The sequence below is a fragment of the Peromyscus californicus genome, unplaced genomic scaffold, assembly GCF_007827085.1.
Source record: "Peromyscus californicus insignis strain IS unplaced genomic scaffold, ASM782708v3 Scaffold_3__1_contigs__length_106647218, whole genome shotgun sequence".
Classification (NCBI taxonomy): domain Eukaryota; kingdom Metazoa; phylum Chordata; class Mammalia; order Rodentia; family Cricetidae; genus Peromyscus; species Peromyscus californicus.
The window spans coordinates 81,281,929-81,292,445 of record NW_026294551.1 but is presented as its reverse complement, the minus strand read 5'-3'; the positions used below and the strand labels follow the sequence as shown (position 1 = coordinate 81,292,445).

The 10,517-nt window shown below is 37.9% G+C and overlaps 1 non-coding gene across 1 annotated transcript; it reads right to left on the bottom strand.

Annotated features, from left to right (window-relative positions):
* Positions 1 to 9,749: 9,749 nt before the first annotated feature.
* Positions 9,750 to 9,840, bottom strand: LOC128123559 (small nucleolar RNA SNORA36 family). The gene has a single exon (XR_008222734.1). It is a non-coding gene; the product is annotated as a small nucleolar RNA SNORA36 family (small nucleolar RNA).
* Positions 9,841 to 10,517: the final 677 nt, after the last annotated feature.

Here is a 10,517-nt window from a genome sequence, read left to right as displayed (position 1 = left end):
CTCTGTCTTCCCTGCCATGATAGATATCTATATCTTCAAGTCAGGAGACCCTTCTTTCCTTGTTTTGCCTTGTTGTGTATATTCATCATATAAATGAGAAAAGCACCTAACAAGCATAGGTACATTACTTTTTTCACTATTTCCTAAAATATTACTTGTCAATTACTTATATACTTTATTACCTGTCAATTGATTGCACACATACATGTCAATTACTTACATACATCATCTATTTGTAATTATAAGTAATAGAGTTGATTTGAAATATACCACAGGAAATATGGAGCATATGTGTAAATATTGCTTGTGTTCAGCTATTTCTTACAAACTGAAATATTCCCTTCTGGAAGGAGGCTCTGGAAGACTCAGGAAATAAATGAAACTTAAAAGGTTCAAGATAGATCCTGAAGAATACAAGATCTGCAAGGTCTTTCCCCAAGATTATATAAAAAGTAACAATTGCTTAGGAGATAAGATTAGGACAAATCATGCAGGATGTCTGTGGGAGACAGCTTTCATGAATTGTCACCAATACTGAGATGGGAGTTTTGATGGTTCAGCTGCGTTTGAATCATCTATAGTCCTGTAAGTTAACCTCACTCATATTCCTATAAGAAGCTCCAATAAACTCACAGATTCATTAAGCTCATCCTTCAGGGGATTGTTCCATTGATCTGTCCTTGTTTCCTTATCTGAGATGAACAGACATCTATTCATATCTCCCCAGTTCCCAAGAAAAGGCATGCAACAATTGTAATTTGTGACTTCAGAGGGTTATTTGCTTCATAGTCAGCACACTATCCACATGCAAAATTGGAGATCATCAAATTATATCATGAAAGTAAAATCAGGCATCTTGTCCATTTTGTAAATAAAGTGTTCTGAGAACACAGCCATGCCTTTCATTTATATATTGTCTATGACTATTCAGATGATGCTGCATGTGCAAAGATGAACAGTAGTGACGGAAACTGAATGGACCACAGGGTCTAAAATAGTTAATATAATGTGGTTTAAGAAATCACTGTCAACCCTTATGCTAAATTAATGATTATATGAATTTATTCTATATGCATTCTAAGGTTTAAAGTTCATAGATTCATTTCAGACCAAATAAATGGGGTCATCACTACATGTTACAGACTCATCAACAGAGTTAATATTGGGAACTGTATCTAGTTATCACTAGTTAGAACTTTCAAAATTGATACCTGTAAATAGTAACTTTTGCATTTCATCGCTACTAACCTACAACCTAGAGTAGAGTGCTGTCCACTGTTACTGTCATTAGAGTAATATAACATTCCTATATGTATACTGCCAATCCAATCTCCTTAGGTTCACCACAAATTTTATTTATAGAAATTGCTTGACATCTGGCTTATATCTAAATTCTGGGAAAGGATCTATAATTGTTTTGAACAAATTTTACTGTCTACAATCAAAGGCTTCCATGTTTGTTGTATTTAAAAGGACACTTAAAACACAAGTACCAGACTCTCTGGTGCATTGAGGAGTTTATGGCCATGCTGACCACAGGCAACAATGTGAGTACCTGGACAACAGAGGATGATGGGTTTACTTAAGACCTTATATAAGACTAATGTAAATTTCAAAATAAAGCAGGCAGAGCTTTATACAAGATGCTAATGAAGGTATATATATAGACCTCTTTAACTCTCAGGAGGGGTGTGGGCATATCTGTGTCTTTAAACACCTTGAATATTGAAGGTGATTTGATTAGGATGAAATTTAAAGACTCTGAATAAATGCAGACTGCATTCCTTTGGATGGATGTAGTAAGAAATTAAATTATGTTTGTAGCACGGAATAGAATGGAAATAAAATTAAGCTTTGCTTATTCATTTATTTAATAAATAATATTGTTCAGATTTGTAAAGAGTAAGAATATGAGATTAAAGCATGCTGTATAGTCTAGGACATGAATCAACAAATTTTTTTTCTGTTAGGGACAAAATGGTACATAGTTTATGCTCTATGGGATATACCCTCTGACATTCTAATAAGAAAGAAATCACAGACATAAGTAAAGGAAATGTGTCGATATTTGGATATAATTTACTCTTTTAAAAATAGCAGTATATACATATGCATATATGCATGCAATAACCATTAGTAAAAATGGAGGCCCTGAATTTGAAGGAGGGTGGGAAGAGGCTTATAGAAGGGTTTGGAGGGAGGGAAGGAAAGGGTGAAATGTAATTATCTCATAATCTCAAATAAATAAGTAAATAAATAAATAAATAAACGACATTTTGAAAGGGACAAAAAGTTGAATATAGCTCAAGGGACAATTTCGTTGACACCTAATCCAAACTATTTCACATTTCAGTTTCTACCCATGTGAGCTGCTTAGTTTTCATCACCTTGACACAAACCTAGAGTTATCTGGGACAGGGAAGTTTTAAGTGAGGGATTGCCTCTATAAGGTTGCCTATAAGTAAGTCTGGGACATTTTCTTAAGGACTGACTAATGTGGAAGGACTCAGTCTACTATGAGCAATACCACCCATGGACAAGTGGTTCTGAGCTGTTTATGAAACAGAGTAAGCCATGAAGAAGAATCCAGTAGGCATCATTTATCCATGGTTCCTGTCTCTAGGTTCCTGCTTACTTTCCTGCCCTGAGTTCCTCCTATGAAGTACTGTGACATGTAAGTGTAAGCCAAATAAACCCTTCCTTCCAAGCTATTTTTGATCATTCTGTTTCTCTCAGCATTGGAAAGCAAACTAGGACGGACAATAACAAATTGCTTCATAAATGTCACTGGACTACCTAATTTGCATATATTTGAATAGAAACCTTGTAATTAAAAATTTTTAAGAGTCACAGGACCGAATTATTGATTCACAAGACCGAATTATTGATGACTATGTATCCTGAATTCTTATGTTCATTTGGGAAAAGAAATGATGAAATATTCTGACTCTTAGTCATATTTAAATGAATGTATTTATAGTTTTCTGGTCAATAAATAGTTAATATTTTCAAAGAAGCACATGACTGATATTAATGTCTCTTCTCCCAAATTAAGAAACATGAAAAGGGAGAAATGCCCCCTGAAGCAGCACAACACATTTACAAAGTTATTCATCTAATCCTGAGAGTAGATGCATAGGGCATTACCTTTATACAGATCATCTAGCAACACATTGAGAAAAATGAACACAACTGTGAATGTCATAAACTGTCAGGGATCCCAAGCACAAGGTTGCCACATAGTCAATTAATCCTCAAATAGCCCATCTTGTCGCATAGATTATTAATAGAAAAATCTTGTGAAGTAGAAAGGTTTTTACATGATTCCTATTTCAAATGAATTTGAAATCTCTTTCCTTGCTAGGATACAAATACATTTCTCAAGGAAGGGATGCCCCTTGTGGTGTTTCAGAAATAGGAGGGATCAGAATTTTTGTCAAGGTCTTACACAATTTGCTTTTTTCCATCAGCAATTCTAATAAGAAAAATGTACCTGGCATAAATTTTCACCACCTTATATTTTTCCCCAATAAAGTAAAACAGACACACTGTATCCAAAAATTAAATTCATGCAAAAGGCAAAAACAATAGCTGCTCCATCTTGGCCTTGTACACTAAACATTAGGAAGAATTTGTGATTGAGTCTATATGACACTGAGGCACATTTTTAATACTATGCTTGTTTCATCTGCATCTAACCATTATAGATGAAAAGTCATGAGGTTTTGGTAAAAAGCAGTGGTTTCTGTATCCTTTAAGTCAATCACATAGGCTCTATGCAATGGTCTTGTCCCGAGGGCTTTGTGGAGCTCTGCTTTCATTTTCCACACCACTACCCTTAGGAATTTGTTATGTTAGCAAATGAACCTTATTTCCAGTCTGAGAGGCCAATGCAAAGGACCTTAATTACTTTTCACTAAAAGTCAGCTTTCTGCTTATGTCTATCTAACTATGACAGTGATGAAATCCTTGTATATAGATCCTCTCAGGGCAGGAATTACTCCAGCATACCTATAGTCCCAGCATTTCATTGAAAGGAGGACAATGAATTTGATGCCAGCCTAGGCTATATAGTTAAGACCACGCATCGATTACTCCTGAAGAGTGCGCGGGGAAATTACAGAAGTAAATAAAAGAAAGCCTCACTTTTATCACCACACAGCGGTTTTATGAAAGCCCTTGTGTCTATGACCTACTAGGTGCCAAACACATTTTCTGAGTCCTAATGAATGTGATGTGAACAGTTTTGAAATGAATGACAGGGATGAAATGAGTTTCGTTTTTAACAGCATTTATTGTGTGTTTTGGTTGGTGATGTAGGTGATATTTTAGCCATGGATCTTCATTAATACAAGGACTTACATAGACTTCTTGATATGGCTAAAAAGTCTAGGTTGTACTATAAACACTTCATTAATATTCCTGTTTCATTCTTATTGCTCTCTTCCTTCATTTAACATGAATCTTAAAATGTTTTATTGATTAAAAACAAAACAAAACCCAGAGCCAGGTATTGGGGTGAAAGCTGAAAGATCAGAGAGCAAGCCGGGGAGCCAGATATTGGGGTGAATGCTGAACGATCAGAGAAATAGAACAATACAGCCAGCCTCACCTTATCAACTCCTCAGCCTCCTGTTTCCACAAATCCTCAGGCTGAAAGCCTCTGAGTCCTCACCCCTGAGGGTCTCAGTCGAATGGCTCTAAAAGCCTCTAGTTCTTAGCCCTCATGCCTTATATAACTTTCTGTTTCCTGCTATTACTTCCTGGGATTAAAGGCGTGTGTCCTTCCCAAGCAAAGACATGAAATTTCAAGTACTGGGATTAAAGGCGTGTGCCACCATACCTGGCTCTGTTCCCAGTATGGCCTTGAACTCACAGACGCATCTCTGCCTCCTGAATGATAGGATTAAAGGTGTGCGTGCCACCACTGTCCGGCCTCTATGTCTAATTTAGTGGATGGCTCTGTCCTCTGATCCCCCAGGTAAGTTTTATTTGTGTGTGTGTGTGTGTGTGTGTGTGTGTGTGTGTGTGTGTGTGTGTGTGTGTATGGATGGAGAGAGAGAGAGAGAGAGAGAGAGACTGAGAGACTGAGAGGGAGAGAGGGGGAGAGAGAGAGAGAAAGAGAGAGAAAATGTTCAAAGTTGCCATTGAGTTCATTTTATGTTGGCCATCTACTGCTGGGCATAGGGACTACATTTAAGAGTGTTTTAGCCGGGCGGTGGTGGCGCACGCCTTTAATCCCAGCACTCGGGAGGCAGAGCCAGGCGGATCTCTGTGAGTTCGAGGCCAGCCTGGGCTACCAAGTGAGTCCCAAGAAAGGCACAAAGCTACACAGAGAAACCCTGTCTCGAAAAACCAAAAAAAAAAAAAAAAAAAAAGAGTGTTTTGTTGCCCCAGTGAGACTCTTAGAGAAAACTAATTTTTCATTTGCAAATGACTATCAATTTGGGATAGCTTTAGGGATAGAGATGGGGGGAGGTATCCATTTCTCCTTTCAGCTCTAGGACCCTATCTGATATAGACCTATGCACACCTTTTGCATGTTGCCATAGTCTCTGTTGGGTTCATATGTGTGCCAGTTCTGCTGTATCTAGAAAGTTTTGATTCCTTGATGTCCTCCATCACCTCTGTCTCTTACACTCCTTCTGATTTCTTTTCCATAAGGCTCCCTGAGTCCTAAGGGGAGAGATTTGATGGAGAAATACCATTTAGGATAGAGTGTTCCAAGGTATCTCACTTTCTGCATATTGTCTGTCTATGGGCCTCTGTATTTGTTTGCATCTACTGAAGGAGGAAGCTTCTCTGATGATGGATGAGCAAGACACCAATCAATGAATATAGAAGAATGTCATTAGGATTCATTTTATTGCTGTGTTCCTTTAACAAAATAGTAGTATTTGGTCACTAGCTTCCACACTGGGATCTTCATCACTCAAGCAGCATTAAGTATAGGTTACATCGCATGAAGTAGTTGGTTATTCCCACAAGCTTTGGGCCACTATGGCACCAGCAATTCTTGAAAGCAGGTCACTCTTATAGATAGAAGAGTTTGTAGCTGGGTTGGTGTTTACCTTTGTCTTTTGATGGCATGCAGAATACCTTCCAGTATCATGAATTATGAAGGTCTGTAATTATGAAGGTTCTAGGTAGGCACCAGCTCAACTTCCCTGTGTTCAGTGAGTTATATAGGTATCTTCAGCAATAGGACCTTATTGTCAGTTTGTGGAGAGCCACTAATAGCCTCGGCAATATTTCAATGTCATATTTGAAATTGAAATATAATTGTTTTCCTATGTTATGGAATCATATCATGGAATATTAAATAAAAATCTGACTACAAAACATTCTTGAAATTGTATCACAACCCCTTGCTCTTATATCTTAACTCATTTAAAATGTATGTGCTATAAAATCTAAAGAAAATGAGTTAACCCTAGTCTACATCACCAAGTGTCATTGCGCTTCATTATGTATGATTACAAGCATCACTATGCTATTGCTTTTTGACAAAATTCCTCTAAACACATGGTTAAATGGCTACTTGGGAAGAAAAGTTAGAAGCAGCAGAGATGGCTGTCAGTAAAATCTTGCTGTGTAGAAGTAATGAGCTAAATTTGATCCTCAGAATCCACCTAAAATCCTTGGCATAGCAAATGGGCTCTTATATTACCAGCTCTGGGGAGATGAAGACAGTAGGAACCCTGGGGCTTTCTTTATAGTCAGTGAAGCTGAATGGATGAGCTCCAGACCCAATGGGAGATCCTGTGTCAAAGATAAAATGGTGAGCAATTGAAGAAAACATCAAGCATCAACTATGGCATCTATGCACACCTGAAAACACACATATGCATACATACCAAGATAAAAAGTAGAGAGAGAGTGTCAGACATTGTGACAAAAATTAATATAAGATGAATTAATTTTAGACAAAGGTTATTAGAATGTTTTTAAGAAGGCAGGCTTATCTTTTTACTCTGACCTGTTAAATTTTTGGTCAAACCTCTATCATGGTTATGATAATTTCTGCACAGGAAACTGCTTGTGTATGTAAAATATCTGATGCATTTTACCTAATAGTTATCATTAGTTTATTTTTCTACCACCAATGCTCATTTCAGTTAAGTGGCAAAAGGTCAGTATGTGATCTATCAAACTTTCAGATAACATTTAGTTTGGTAATGTTTTTATACTCTCTGCTTTCACCCAACAAAGGAATATATCACAGCTGGACAGTGGTGATGCACATCTTTAATCTCAGCATTTGGGAGGCAGGCAAATCTCTGAGTTTGAGAAGTGAGTTCCAGGACAGCCATGGCTACACAGAGAACACTGTTTTGAAAAACAAAACAAACAACAAACAACAAAATGAATATATCATGTATAATTGATGAGTAAGTAAGACTCTAAAGTATTTTCAGCCATCTTGACTTCAGGATCTCTGTGTCCTCAATATTTAAGGAAATACCTAACTGTAGATGAATTTCTAAACAGTCTTATTAAATAAAAAACACGGGGCCAAATACAGGGGTAATAGCTGACGAGATCAGAGAAATAGTGAATAGCCACGACTAGCCTTAACTTACCACCACACAGTAGCTTCTACAGAGAGCTTCTTCCTGTGTAACCTGTGCTTTTATTGCCTACCTGTTCTGCCTTCTCATTGTCTCTAAGCCCTGCCACATCACTTCCTCATCACTGCCTGTCTATATAGACCTCCAAGTCTCTATGATTGGTACTGGAATTAAAGGTGCATGTCACCTACACTTGGCTGTGTCCTTGACCACACAGAGAGACTATCTGCCATGTGATCAGATTAAGGGCATGTGCTACCACTGCCTGACTTTTGTTTATGGCTCACTTTGACCTCTGGTCTCCAGGCAAATTTAATTATTAACATACAAATAAAATATCACATTTCAACACAAATAAAATATCACCACACCTAACAAGTATCATGTGTTTTTCAATGTATAATACTTGTTACTTGCTCATTAAGTTTTTTTTTAATTTATTTTATAATTTAATTTAATTTTACATATCAGCCACAGATTCCCCTGTCTGTCCTCCCTCCTCCAGCCCACCCCACACTCTCCCCCCAGTTTACCCTCCATTCCCATCTCCTCCAGGGCAAGGACTCCCCTGGGGATTCAGCTCAGCCTGGTAGATTCAACTGAGGCAGGTCGAGTCCCCTCCTCCCTTAGCCCAGGCTGAGCAAAGTGTCCCTGCATAGGCCCCAGATTCCAAACAGCCATCTCAAGCCAGGATATGATGAAAACATAGAAGGTAGATTACATATATATGGTTTTGTCCTCTCTCTACAGACCCTAGATAGGTTAATTTATGTATTAAGTATAGAAACTCCATGTGATTTCTCTCTTGAAAGATTCAAGAGAAATGGAAATACTGATATGTTCAGACTACACTTGACTGACTATAACTGAAACTACAGAAAGACAAATCACAATGATCAGGAAACTTCTGAGCATAATAATAAATGAGTCAGACTAGATATTCTGCTCCTTGAAGCTTATATTCTAATATTCACACCAAGGTCATATGGTTATAGAGGAGGTAGTATAAACCATGTAAGAAACACATACACAGACACAAACATATTGGCAGTCAAACTGATCAGGTGATCAGGCAGTGCTAAATATTTTGAACTGAAGTTCAATAAAGGGAATATGGGATGAAAGAGCTTTCATGTCAGCTAAGTTGTTGAGGGATGGGATTTCTGCAGACCTGCATTTGTGTAGAAATCTTGTCGGAGCTTAAAATCCCCTTGCATGTATGGTCTAGTTCATCCGACCATACCTAATGTGTACACTCAGGATTGAAAACAAAATGCTGTTATTTTAGCCTCTGAGTTTATCACTAGTTTGTTACCCACAATTTCTGTTTCTACAGATATGATAGAAGCCAGAGAAGAATGTACACATGTTTTGTAGCTGGAGTTTTCTCCAGTCCCACTCGGGCCCATAGCAGCTAAGACCCAAGTAAACATACAGAGACTTATATTACTTATAAACTGTATGGCCGTGGCAGGCTTCTTGCTATCTAGTTCTTATAGCTTAAATTAACCTATTTTTATAAATCTATACCTTGCCACATGGCTCATGGATTACTACTATCTTTACATCTTATTTCTCATGGTGGCAGCAGCTGGCAGCGTATCCTGACCCAGCCTTCTACTTCCCAGTATTCTACTCTCTGCTTATCCCGCCTATACTATACTTCCTGCCTGGATACTGACCAATCAGCATTTTATTTATCAATCAATCAGAGAAACACATTCACAGCATACAGAAAGGAATCCTCAGCAATGTTTGTGAATGATATTCCAGGAAAAATTAGTGAGCATAGCCAATGTTGTGATGTGATGTGTTCTAACGGGGTCCTGTGGCTGTGGTGATGTAGACAATAGTTGGTTGTTGCTAAGATTTCAATAGCTCTCCTGGTCAACATCCTTCTGCCAAAAGAAACCATCAATACACATGAGTAGACTGAATTTCTTTCTTTTTCACAGAACTTCATTTTGATATTTATTTATTTTAATTTTATGTATATGGCTGTTTTGTCTATATGCATGTCTGTGCACTATGTGTTTGCAGCCCAAAGAGGCCAGAAGAGAGTGATGGATAGCATATAAATAGAGTTACAGGTAGATTTTTAGCTGCCAAGTGGGTGCTGGGACTCAAACCTCAATTCTCAATCAATGGAAGAGCATCCAGTGCTTTTTTTTTTCTCTCATTTGTAGGCTGGGGAGTAAATTAATAGAACAATGTTTTCTATCCAATCATTTTCCCAAGCCAGCAGCCAGTGCTCTTAACCATTAAGGAGCCATCTCACAAGCTCCTGGTTTTTTGTATGTTTGCTTGTTTTTGATTTTTTGTATTTTTTTAATTCACCTTTACCTAGTAGTCAAAGAATCTTACAAAAAGCTCTTATGAGCTGGGCAGCAGTGGTGCTCCCCTTTAATCCCAGCACTTGGGAGGCAGAGCCAGGCAGAACTCTGTGAGTTCAAGGCCAACCTGGTCTACAGAGCAAGATCTAGGACAGGCACCAAAACTACGCAGAGAAACCCTGTCTCAAGAAAAAAAAAAAAAAAAAGCTCTTATGGTATTTGTCCCATAATATGCCTTGTCCTGCCCCCTCCCAACTGTACCTTAGTCTTTATTTCAAAGTAGTTTTTTTGACATAAAACTATAAAGCTAGATTCCTTTCATGAAGGGAAAAATCTCTTGCTCCAGGCTTGAGCTTCTGCAGTCACTGCCAGTAGAAGGAAGCAGCTCATTCGAGGTATGGGTTTTTTTTTGTTTTTGTTTTTGTTTTTCTCATTTGTCCTGCTCCTTAACTTCCAGTCTCCCCTTTGTGAGACATTACTCAGTCCATCATTCTGCCTCCAATAACTAAATTACGGAGGAAGGGAAACGTCTCCTTCTTACTCTGCACTACCCTCCCTCTGTATATGGCTTTGAAGTTCCACTTGTCATAGGAAATAATCATCCATTGGTAAC